The 13,780-nt window shown below is 37.4% G+C and overlaps 1 pseudogene; it reads right to left on the reverse strand.

Moving 5' to 3' along the window:
- Positions 1-30: 30 nt before the first annotated feature.
- LOC105853939 lies at positions 31-10,277 on the reverse strand (annotated as a pseudogene).
- Positions 10,278-13,780: the final 3,503 nt, after the last annotated feature.

Raw genomic sequence — 13,780 nt, forward strand, 5'->3', positions numbered from 1 at the left:
TGCGGGCGGGGGCGCTGGTGGGAGCGGGGGCTAGCTGGGGTTGGGGAGGGTGCCGGTCGCGGGGTCTGGGGAGCTGAGGGAGTGCTTGGCCGGCAGGGGTCTGCTCGGGGTGGCGCTCTGGGGCTTTAGGAACTGGAGGGAACCGGACTTGGGGTCGTTGCCAGGGTCGCAACGAAGGGACACTGGATCCAAACGGAACCTAGGTAGGGGTCCATGGGGCTGGGAGGCAGGACCTGGTACCAGGTTGGGCTCTGGGAGTTGTTCAGGACCCCAGGCTAGGTGGTATCCAAAGGGCGTTAGGGGCTGAGCTCTGGCTGTCAGGGCCCCGCACAGTTCTTTGAGGGTGTAGAGTGGGAAGGGGGGTTCATTAGAAATGCTGCGCTTTGGATACAGATGCGAGTGTCAGATTGGGGCAGCCCTCAGAGCCCTTGCAAGTCCGTATAACTCGCAAAGAACTGAAGACTTGTTTGCCTCCGGGAGCCTCGATTGCCTATTGGGGAAAGCGATAGAAAAAAGAAAGGCTTTCACCAAGAAGAGAGGGACTGAGGTTTAGATGCCAGAGCTCGTTGGCTAGAGGGGTGTAGAGAATGGAACTGCTTGGCAAGAATAGAATCTCCATCAACTTAGGGAGTTTGTGTGTCTTTAAAAGGAGGGGCTGAGCTGTTTGTGGGCGGTGACCCAAGGTGTCTTCCCAGGAAGGGGCAGCCTACTGTTTTAAGGCCCGGGTCACCTGGGGAGGTCATCAGGAAGGCTTTTTCAAAGCGAGTGAAAATAGAGGAATGCATATAAAAACTGAAAGGGCCTAGAGATGAAGCAACAATTTCAGGCCATGTAGTGATTTTAGTTAAGACCTAGGTAAAGTAGACTTCTCAAGATCTTACAAGTTAGTGAAAGAGGGATATTGGAAATCAGGTCTGTCCCCTCGTCAACAGACTGCCTTAGAGGAATTTACTAGCTGGGGAAGAGATGTTAAGAAGTGAAGCATAGATCAAAGTAATTATTAAATTATGTCGTTTTTGTAATGAGCTTCTCAGTACAAAAATGTGGGGGGGGGTGTACAAAAAAAACACAAAAAATACAGGGTAACAGCACTTGGATATTTTCTCATCTACTACCATTTGTGCAAAGAAATTATCTCAGGACTCTTTTGATTTCTAGATTTCTAGAGTTTCACTTCTAGGTACTTTAGCAAAGAAACAAAAAGCCTTAAAAGACAAGTGAACAATGGTAGAGACCCAGTGTCTTGCGCATGATCAAATTTTAATTGAAGTTTGATTATGGCAGAAAGAATTCAAATTTCATTTGGACTATGGAAAAGTTTTGAGGGAAACTATGCAAATCAGTCATGATATAATAGTTCCAAGGCTCCCACATAATCAGAAAGGACTTTCAACAAAAAGGTTGTTAGGCTATTCATTGCAATAAGATTTCCAGTACCACCTGTATATATAACAACACAACTCATTTGTTCTGGGTCTTTCTAATGCAGAAGACCTAACATTGACTGAACCATGTAACCCTTTAGCTTCAAGTGAAGCTTATGGATCCCTTTCAGAATATTTTTAGTTGCATCAAACAAAATACATTGGATTACATAGAAAACTACTTATTGAAATATTGTTACCAGAATATACATATTGTTACATAGTAATATGGATATACTTCTCAATCAGAACGTTTAGATTTAGTGATGGGTCTGATAAGTTTAAAGACATGCTTGAGCATAATATTATAACAGGTACAAGAACTACAGCATGATATAAAAATACCTATGATTACTGTACTGAAACAGAGTCACAGTACTAATACTGGAATGTTTGTTGCTTACATTCATATATGAAGAAAATGGTAACTTTTCTTCAAGTGGTAACTTAGAAGTTAATGAAACCCTCTGAATTCTCTTTGAATACTTATTTATAAACACCAGGTTAAGAAATTCTACTCCTGTCACCAAACTTGTCTTCTGTTCATCATTTACTCTCCCGTAAGACATCCGATGCATGCTAAGCATTATGCTGGTCTCTGGGATAGACAGTTCTTTAAGGCAGGATTTTTTTTACTTTATATCTTCAGTTTATTCAGTTCCATGAGAGAAGCTGACAGGTAAAAGCAGTGATAGTTCAGGATGGTAAATGCCAAAGGACAGTTATCACAGATTGTAAGGGCACAGAAGTGGGCATGTCTGCTCTAGGGAACAGGGAAGGTTTTTTGAAGGGATGACATTTGAGATGTGTCCTGAAAGGTTGGGGAGTTTGCCAGGTGGAGAGTTGAAAAACAGAACTTTCCACATAAAGGAATGCATTTGCAGGAAATGTAATTAAATGTGACTAGAGCATAGTATATGTGTGTGAAAGTGATCAGAGATGAGACCGGAAAGGATGTTTGGGACCTAGTTGTGAAGGACCTTACTAGGGAGTTTGGAGTTTTTGAGGTAGGGAGAGCATGGTGAAATTTAATTTCGAGGAGATAAATAATGTTCTTTGGAAGGAGGGTATACTGGAGAACAGAGAAGAAATGAAGGCCTGAAATAAGGCAGAAGCTATGAGCATTGAACAGTTAGAATTTTCAAGTATTGGCATGGACATTGTGATTGGTGAAAGAGAAATGGAATTTTTAAGATTTATAGTTTGGGTTGATGACTACCAGAAAGGGTGAGAGGAAAGTGAGATGACACTTTACATATAATAAAAGGGAAGATGTTTTTGGTAAAATAATAGATTTTTGGAAATCATTGCAAAGATGTCAAGTGTGGTGTAGTTTTTGCTTAAGGAGTGTCTGCAGACATAAAAGTAAGGGAGAGACTTGGAATGTATATTCCTAGAAATAGGATTATTCTTTCTAAGTCAGGGGTGGGCAGACTGTGGCCTATAGATCAAACTTGGCCCACCACCTACTGTTTTACTGGAACTTAGTCACTTTCGTTTATATTTCATCTTTGGCTGCTTTTGTCACTACCAGTGGCAGAGTTATGTAGCTGTGACAGACTATAGTATATATCTCAAGAAACTGAAAATATTTACTGTCTATTTACAAAGATGTTTGCCAACCTCTGATCTATGTGTCTGAACGTTGGATATTCCTATTTGATGGAGAATAACAATCTTGACTCTGACCTTATGACTGAATCCCCCGTGTTTTGTTTACCTGCAGCATGACACGGACCCCGAATATTTTATATTGTCCAATCACTTCAGCATGTACTGTTCTGGGATCTGTGTGGCAGATCCCAGATTTTATAGCTTATACAATACTGGGGTTTGTTTTTTCATTTTTCTTTTGGGATTCTTTTTCAAAAGATATCTTTATGCATTCTGATTATTTAAGTTGTCTTTTGAAAAAAAAAGTTTTGAATTTTGACAAAACCAAGTTTATTGTTGTATTCCTAAGATTTTGTAATTATTTATGCTATCTTTGAATCTCTTCTATTGCCTTTGATATTTAGATTACTCTAATCACTATGGAATCCCTATGTATAATTAGTTATTCCAGTAACATTTACTAAATGGCACTGTTTTCAAATTATGAGCTCTTTTCGGTGAAGACTGTTTAATTCCAGCTCTTCTACTTTGTTAAACGTGACCTTGGAAGGTTACATAGACTTGTACCTCAGTTTCTTTAGCCTCTGAAATAGGACTGTCATATTCATCTATTAGGGTTGTTGTGGAGATAAATAAGATAATTTTTGCAACATGTGTAGGATAGTGTGAAACAGGAAATACTCAGTAACTTTAGCTGCTATTTAGCACTCTTCATTTCTGATTCCCAGACCGTATACAGACTATATAGGCTCCATATACAATGCAGTTGTAGAATAATTTGGTTTCAGGTCAAAACAGAATGGTTGTGCTGAGTGTTATAGGAGTTGCTTCCAAGTTGTTGCTTAATTTTGTCTGCTGCCTTTGCCGGATGGCTGGCATGAAATTCCTCTTGTGCAGAGAATTTCTCTTAACAGAGGAGGCAAACCACAACCTGTGGCAGATTTGACCTGCAGACTTACTTTACTTTGTTTGGCTCACACAAAATATTCACACTTAAAATTTTACACAGATATCTGACTGATCTTGAAAACTTGGAAAATCTGTAACACCAGGCCCTTATTATCTCATAGCAATACAGTAAAAGTTGGTGGGATATTATTTTCTAGTTCTGTGTAGTCCCTATTACTCTCTTATTTTGCTCATTTATTTTTATTACCCTGCAGAGGCAATTCTGGTCTGGTTCTTACTTTACTGAGGTTTTAAATACTTTCTCTCCTAAACCAATAAATGACATATTGTGATAAGTTAGGATAATAAATGAGTTTGTGGGAAAATAAAACTGAGCTCTTATTTTTAAGGCTGTGTCATATTCAACCATAATGAATAAAATGATAATTGAATGGAAAAAAAGGATGAAATTTATGCAGTTCACCAAATATTGAAGCCTCTGTGTGCTGGGTCTGACATTAGAAATCACCACATTGGTGATAGAAAAAGGAGACTAGTTTGGTGGGTTTGAAAGGAACCATAGAAGAAGTATTTTTACTTGTGGTGTTGATCTACTTTCCAAGAGAGCAGTTGGGTGAGAGAGAGGGAATACAGGTATTCATTCATTTGTCAAACATTTACTGAGTCCTAATGTGTACATCGGAGCATTTTGCAGGATTCAAAGATGACTCTTGCCAGGTTTTAAGTGTCCTATAGAGTGTATTTAATGTTTTATGGAGCTAGAATATCAGCAAATGGTACCTGAAAGAGGTGGCTTTTGAGTGAGACTACCAAGAGAGGTTAGGATCTTTATACTTGTAGATAAGACTATTTTCTAGGCTTTGTCAATACATGCATGTAGCATGATGGGTGTTTTCATTTGACTGGAGGACAGGATTGTTTCAGGGTTGTCATTGGAGGTAAATCTGGAAATGGAGATTGAACAACAGCAAATGTAATAATTTAGTAGCTTACATTTTTTTGCATGTATACTGTTTGGTAGGTAGTGTGCTAGGGTATTTTATAAGTTATTGCATTTAATTTTCAAAACCACCTTATGAGGTAACCACTTTTTTTTTTTTAAATCCCTTTTATACATAAAAAGAAGGGAATAGAGCTAACAAATGATAGGGAAAGATTTTTAGGACAGGAAGTCTAATTCCAAAACCAGTGTCAAAAGTTGTCAAAAAATACAAGGACAGAATTTCTAGGCAGGAGGTAGAGGGATCAAAACAGGGGAGGGAAGAGCACAAGGGACCATAGTGAGTTCCCAGGTGGTATGGTAGGAGGTTTACTGGGACTATACCTGACGGGAGAAGTCAAATCCTGTGCAAAAATGAATGATATAAGAAAATTTAAAAGTTTAATTAAAAAAAAAAGTCTGTGTTCTTAGCCTCTGCATACTATACCACTCAGTCATGGATGACTTTTCACTTCCAGTTTGGGAAGGTTAGGCTTGATTAACAAAATAGTGGGGAATCATCAAAAATTTTTAGCTACCTGGTGACAATATGAAAGCTGTACCCTAGGAAAGTAACCCTGGTTGTGAAGTATAGAAACAGCCTGGGGAGAAAGGACAGATGAGATACAGAGCTCATTTACGTTCTCTTTCCTCACTAGCTTGGGTGCTTCTTAAGCACTGGTATGTGTCTGCTGCCTCTGCCTCTCTTCAGCCCCAACCTGTTGTATTGTCTGACATGTTAATTTATTTTTTAAATTTAAGCTTTCTCTGTCTTACCTTATTCCCAAAAGGACTCAAGGTGGCTGCCTAGACACTCAATAATCATTTGATGAATTAATTAATAAATGACTAATGATATATATGTGTATGTAAATGGGTTTATTGGAGGGAGTAATGCAGCCCTAGAATTTGTTGTTAAGCTACACTTTACTTCACATTTTTTTTTTAAAGATTTATTTATTTGTGCATACAGAACTGGGGTACAGGCCAGAGGCTCAGGGACAGTGAGAGGCTTCACCAGAGACAGAGTGGGGAACAGAACAGGCAGATCCACGAAGTACACTGCTGAGGGGAGCAGCGGGCCGGTCAGGAGAGGTCTGCCACACCATGTGGTCACCTCCGGGGCAGGTGGGAATTGAACTCATGCGAAAGCGGCTTTAGATTCTCAGTGCTGTGCTTTAACCCGCTGCACCACCAGGGAGGGCCTTACTTCACATTTTTAATTAAAATGGATCATTTAATTTGATTCGTTGTAGGAAATTTAAAACACCGATTTGTGAGGGTAAATTCCATTAGTGAGAACAAACAGCATATTTGGTGGAATTTATGGTCCACTGCTTTCTAATCAACCTTGTGCTATTCTGTAATCTTGTATATCTTCTTCTTTGTGTTGAAGATCTTGCCTTCCTGGTGTCAGTTTATGCAGCTGCTTTTTCTTGAAATAAGTAAGATCAGTGAGACTTTTGGGATCATCATACCTCCAGTACCAATTTTGATGAGATGGCAATGACACCTTTCTGGTATGTCCTATGCAGGTGAACTCAGTTGAGGGCCCGAGGTTCAGTAATAAGTTGTAAGCTACCGCCTAGCCGCTTTAAGAAAACCAGCCTCTTGCCTCTGTTAGAATGATCGGAATGGTGCATGGTGCCAGGACTGATGCTGGCTTGTAGTTTCCTCACATGGTGATTGGAATTTTTTTTTTCCCTGTGGCTCAACAACTTTCAAGATATATCTTCAGCAGGATAGTATCTAGGTATTTTGCAAAGTTCATCTACTCTCATACCACCATTCTTATCACATTCTTGTCATAATGGTAAAAGCCTTCCCTCCCCTCCCCCCCCCAATCCTGGATTTAGCTGCTGAGTACTTCCTTTATACATGGCCTTCTGGAATACATGGCAGACCTGGAATATCTGCCAATTCTTCTCACCAGGATTGGGTTTCCAATGTAATGGGGCTTCCTCTTAGGGATTTTGACTTTGGCTTTCTTAACCTTGCCACCAGCATCAGCTCTCTTGACTTCAGACTTCTTTTTAATAGCCACTGTCTTGCAAGATAGAATGACAACTAAGGTTCCCAATAAGCTACATTTTATACACTAGCCCTAAAAAATCAGAACCACATCTTCTGTAATATGTGAGGGAAGCATTTTATATTCTGTGTCAATTAGATTATTAATGACATAGTAATAACTATGTCAGTTAAAAAAACGAACTCTTAGTAACAGAGTAGAATGGTGATAGCCAGGGTCTTAAGGGGTGGGAACAATGCTGGTAAAAGAGTATCAACTTTCAATTATAATATGAAAAAGTTCTGACAACCTAATATTTAGCCGGGTGATTAAAGTTAACAATACTGTATTACACACTTGAAAATTGTTAAGGTCTTAAGTGTTTTCACTATCAAAAAAAGGTAATTATGGTCCAACCAGTATGGGAAGCTGTTTGGAGATTTCTCAAACTGCTAAAAATGGAGCTTCCATATGATACAGCAGTTCCACTCCTAGGTATCTACCCAAAGGACACAAAAATTCAGAATGACACCTGCATCCCTGTTTATTGCTGTACTCTTTACAATAGGGAAGGTATAGAATCAACCCAAATGCCCCAAAATAGATGACTGGATCAAGAAGATATGGCACATATACACAATGGAATATTACTCAGCAATCAAAAAGATAAACTCATGCCATTTGTGGCAACATGGATGGAGCTGAAAGGGATCATGCTTAGTGAAATAAACCAGAAAGAAAAAAGTACCAGATGGTTTCACTTATCACAGGAGTGTAAGGGATCAGGAGGGGAAAAAAAGCAATTGTAATAAAGTAAAAATGAACATCAACTAACAACTATAAACCAGAGACATTCTACAGGGAGGAGAAGGGAATAGGATCAAAACTGGGGTGAAAGAGCATGGGACTATGGTGATGGCACATGGATGAAATGGTGGTGGGAAGTCCGCAGGGATTACAACCAAGATGAAAAAATGTACAAAATGAAGAAAGATATAAAAAATATATATATAAAGTTATGTGATGGGTGTTAATTAGCCTATTGAGTTCATCATTTCATTGTTTCGTCATTGAGCTCATCATGTATACAAGTGTACATCTTGTATACCTAAACTTACACAATGTTATATGTCAGATATATCTCAATAAAACTGAGAAAAAAAACTAACAGTTAATGATCACCAAATTCAGATGTATTAATACTTTAAATAGGTAGTCAAATTTGTATTTATCATTAACTAGAGCAACCCCCCCAACACAGAAAACAAAGGTTCCCATTAGCCAACTCCATACTATTTTAAATATGTTGAATATTAGTTGTGTGGTATGATTTATGTACACTTTCTAAAGGCTAAACAGTAGTAGTCCCTCACAGAAGAAACAGTTTTAAATTTGTGAGTCAGAGTCCTATCTGTGATTTTATTGAGGGAATGTATTCATTAGGTGAAGTTTCTTGCTATAACTTTTATTTTTTAAAAAAGTTACTTAACATATAAGAGTTGAGGTGAAGGCCAGAGGTGTAGGGTGTGAGAGGGTTCACTAGAGACAGAATGGGGAACAGAACGGACAGATACACTGAAATGCACTGCTGAGAGAAACAGTGGATAAGACAGGAGAGGCCTGTGCCATGTGGGTCACCTCCCTGGCTGGGAATCGAACTCACGCTGCAGTGGCTATGGATAGCTTCATAGTGCTAAAGTTTAACCCATTGGGCCATCAGGGAGCCTCACCTTGCTATAATTTTAAATGTTATATGAAAGTAAGTTTGTGTCCTCTATAAAATAGAGACATAAAAAATTAAAACTCTTGGAGAAATTCAAAGATGCTGCTATTTATTACCAGTAAAAATGGTTAAATTTTAAATTATATATATTTTTAATGTCATTCTTCATTTTTGTACAATGTATTCTTTTTCATCTAGGTTGTAGTCCCAGTAGAATTCCCACCACCAAGTCACCCAGACACAGTCACCATAGCCCCTTGTGCTCTTCCCACCCTTGTTTTGATCCTGTCCTCCCCCCACCCCTGCAGAATGTATCTGGTTTATAGTTGCCTGTTGATTTTGGTTATTACTTTATTATAATTACTTGTTCCCTTCTCCTGATCCCTTACATTCCTCCTGAAAGTGAAATCATCAGCATTTTTTCTTTCTCGCTTATTTCTCTGAGCACGGTCCCTTTCAGTTCCATCCATGTTGCTGCAAATGGCATGATTTTATCTTTTTTAATTGCTGAGTAATATTTCATTGTGTATATATACCACTTCTTCTTGATCCAGTCATCTATTTTTGGGTATTTGTGGTGCTTTCTTAGCTTATCTATTGTAAATAGTGCTGCAATAAATATAGGGGTGCAGGTGCCCTTTTGAATCACTATTTTTGTGTCCTTTGGGAATTGCTGTATCATATGCAAGCTCCATTTTTAGCAGTCTGAGAAACCTCTAAACAGCTTTCCATAGTGGTTGGACCAGTTTTCATTCTCACCAGCAGTGTAAAAGAGTTCCTTTTTCTTCACATCTTTGTCAACGTTTGTTGTTACCTGCTTTTTAAATATGTGCCATTCCAATTGGAGTGAGATGGTATCTCATTGTGGTTTTCATTTGCATTTTCCTGATTAGGAGTGATATTGAACATTTTTTCATATGCCTATTGGCTGTTTGCATTTCCTCTTTGGAGAGGTATCTTTTTAGCTCTTCTGCCCAAAAAATGGTAAGATTTTAGACAAATCAGCATCTGATTAGATTTAATAAGAGATCAGTGGGCCCTAAATAATATTTAGTAAATAGACATATATGTGTGTGTGTGTGTATGCATGCCAATATCCATGGGAAACATGTCTCTATAACTAGCATAGTAAATTCTAAATAACTAATGTAAGTAAGAAACAGTTTTATTTAGCCTGTGTTCAACTCTAGGATATATGAACATGGCTCACTCAGGCGCATTAAGAGCATAGTAATTAAGTATGAAAAGGAATTTGATTATGATAGTATATGTTGAGAGATGTGTACAGTTGATGACTGATTCATCTGAGGAAGGGATATGAACATAAATTAAAAAGAGGAGAAACCTAAGTTTTAAATGAGATAGTAAATGCTGTGAAAATTGACGAGAGAGAGAGAACGATATGCCACTTCCATTGGGACCATCAAGGAAGACTGCATGGAAAAGGTAGTGTATTTAATTTTTCAAGGGTTGCAGTAACAAGTTACCATAAACTAGTGACTTAAAACAACAAAAATTTATTCTCTTACAGTTCTTAAGCTAGAAACTGAATTTAGGGTGGCAGTAGGGCCATGTACCCTTTAAGATTTTGGGTACAATCCATCCTTCCTTCTTCATAGTGCCCTTCAACTCATGGTATTTCTTGGTTTGAGTGCATCCCTCCTAATCTCTGTTGTCACATGATATTGTTTTTAATGTGTCTCTAAATTTCCCTCTTCATATTGGATTAAGGACCTATCCTACTCCAATATGACCACATCTTAACATTGACTCATTTCCTAATCAGGTCACATTCTGTAGTACTGGGGATTAGGGCTTTAACGTATTTGGGGTGAGGGTGGGGGCCCAATCAACCCATAATAGTTGTTATGATACAGAGATAATAAGAGATTTTAAATTAGCACTTAATAAATAACAAAGTAAATAACAAAGGAGAGAAGAGCAAGGGATTGTGGACATAAAAAAGCATAAGGAATATTTAGGAAATGAAAAATAATGTAACGTCTGGTTTGCTGATGTGTTAAGTGGTAGGGAGGTGAAACCAGAGTAGTTTGTTGGTGTCCTGGTTCCTGATCTAGGACATTTGAATGTCGTTGAGTGGGTAGCGTGTGGGAACAGAAGGGCACTGAAGAATTTTGAATTGTTAAGTAGCTGATTCAAACTCTAAGGAAATTCTGTGATCAGGTGATCATGGACAAGTAGACACCCTAAAGAAAAACACAGCCTCCCTCATTTGCTTTTGCCAATAGCTTTTAACCAGAATAGTGAAGAAATAACCATTCATATAAACAAAAATATTGCCACAGCATCTTTTTATTAGCATCTTGGTCAGTCATCTGTGGGTATTGAGATATATAATTGGGGGAGGGTTCTCTATTTAAGTCTCTGTGGTTTCAGCATTAATATTAATTTTCTTTTAGACCTTTCTTTCAAAATCACCTCTTTTCCATCCTGTTATTTACCTCATTTTTTCCCCTATCCCTTTTCAGTTTTTCCATATCTTTTAAAAACATCTGGCTAACAAAGAATCAAGGGAGAATACATACTGTGTGTGCGCACACCGTCTATTTAATGATAGTAATGTCAACGTTTTGTCCACAGTAGGACTGTAAGTCATATTGTGAATACTCATTCAAAATGTAGTTATCAGTAGTTTTCAGGTGCTTTTCCTTGTCTGTGCTTTGGTTGTTCTTCTAGATCTGTCTGCTTTGTTCATATTTGCATTGCTCATATTTTCTCCAGGAGCATGTGTGCTTATGAAATTTTTTAAAATGTGTTAAAATATTACAGACAAACATAAAACTTCCAAAACATAATCTGATTACTTATGGCATTTGGGTGATTATCAGTTTGTTTTTTATTTTTGGTTTGCCATTCTAAATTATACTGCTATATCATTACATAAAATTTCCCACCAGACTTTTACTTATATTACCTAAAATGATTCAGTTTGGTATAGGATACTAATTTTTAGCTATATTTACTTAGCCAACTCTCAGAAAATTTAGTTAACCACTAGTTAATACTGGGTTTTATAATTTTTTCCAACCTATAATAAAACAACATAGTATCCTGATACCTCAAAGTTTTGTGTTTAAAATTCTTTTTGTTTTATTATGAAGAATTTCAAACATACCTAAAAAAACACCAAGAAATTGGACATTGAGTACCTTATACACACCAACTATATTCAGTATGTTGTCATATATGTAAATAATATTTTTGGTAATATCTTTTTAAAATAAAAAAGTCATTAAATACTTTAGCATGCATCTTTTAAAAATAAGGACATTCTCGGGCCCTCTCTGGTGGCACAGTGGGTTAGGACACAGCACTGCAAGCTAGCTGCAGCAGCTTCAGGGCGAGTTTTATCCCCTGTCCTGGAGGTGATACACATGGTGTGGCAGACCTCTCCTAACCCGCCCACTGCTCCCCTCAGCAGTGTACTTCGTCAGTCTGCCTGTTCTGCTCCCCACTCTATCTCTGGTGAAGCCTCTCACCGTCCCTGTACCTCTGGCTTATACCCCAGTTCTGTATGAGTAAATAAATTGTTTTAAAAAATGACATTCTCAAAAGGAACTCTCCTGCACTGCTGGTGAGAATGCAAACTAGTACAACCACTGTGGAAAACTGGAGGTTTCTCAAACTGCTAAACATGGAGCTTCCATATGACCCAGCAATCCCAATCCTAGGTATCTACCCAAAAGACACAAAAACACTGATTCAAACAGATACCTGCACCCCCATGTTTATTTACAACTGGAAAGACAACCCAAATGCCCAAAAATAGATGACTTGATTAAAAGATGTGGTACATATACACAATGGAATATTACTTAGCAACCAAAAATAAATAAGTAAATAAATAAATAAACACATACCTTTTGCAGCAACATGGATGGAGCTGGAAAAGATCATGCTTAGTGAAATAAGCCAGGAAGAAAAGGAAAAATACCAGATGGTTTCACTCATAGCAGCAGGGTAAAGGACCTGGGAAGAAAATAATAATAATAATGAACAACTATATACCAGAGACATTTTACAGAGGTGGAGTGGGGAATGGTATCAAAAATGGGGGGGTGGAGGAAGTGCACTAGACTATGGTGATGGCACATGGGTGATTTGGTGATGGGAAGCCCACGGGGATTACAACTGAGATGGAAAAAGGCATGTAATGATGTAAAATGATGTAAAAATAAACCATTATATTATTTTTTAAAAAAGAAAAACAAGATAAGGACGTTCTCTTATACAATCACAATATCATTATCATATGTAACAAAATAACCAGTAATTCCTTAAGACTGTGTAATATTAAGTCCCTATTTCCAGTTGTCTAGAAAATTACTTTTATAGCTGACTTGTTTGAAGTAGAATCAAATTAAGTACCCTGTAGTGCATTCACATGTTACTGTTTTTGTAATATATCTTTTTTAACCTGCAGTAGTTCCTGTTTCTTACTTGTTCTCTCATCCTTTTTTCATAGCATTGATTGTTGAGATTGAGAACAGTTTTCTTGTTAAATGTCCCATATTTTGAATTTATCTGATATTTTTGGTGACATTTAAATTATTCCTTTAGTCAACCAAAACTATCAGGTTTAAAGATCAGGGTTAAGGTTGTAACTGCCAGATTGTTCCATTGTGAAGTTAAGATTTTTTCCCTTTAATGACTAGCAAATACTTTATCAGTGATGAGCTTGCTTTAGCTAATTTTTCATATCATTTATTTAGTTTGGATTTGTTATTTGCCTTTTACATTTACACTGTCTACTTAAAAGTGTGTTCTGTGTAATAAAGAATGGTGGTGCATTGTTATAAAAGATAAACTTCAAAACATAGCTAAAATCAACTAAAATTTAACCAAGAAAAAAAGATACAAAATTGTAAATATATAATAGGGAGCATTTTGGAGACAGGATTTTGTGATGAGTCACATTTGTTTTATAGAAAAACATTTTAAGCAGGCAATCCTGGGAAACACTAAGTTCTTGAATAAAAACATTCTTTCATTTTTCTTTTTGAAATGGTGGTAAATCTTGAATTCAAAAAAGTTGTTGTACTCACCTAAAAAGTACCCATAATTTATTTATCATATATTTATTTTTACAGTCATATATT

This window comes from Condylura cristata, unplaced genomic scaffold (assembly GCF_000260355.1).
Source record: "Condylura cristata isolate star-nosed mole 26May11 unplaced genomic scaffold, ConCri1.0 scaffold00022, whole genome shotgun sequence".
Classification (NCBI taxonomy): Eukaryota; Metazoa; Chordata; class Mammalia; order Eulipotyphla; family Talpidae; genus Condylura; species Condylura cristata.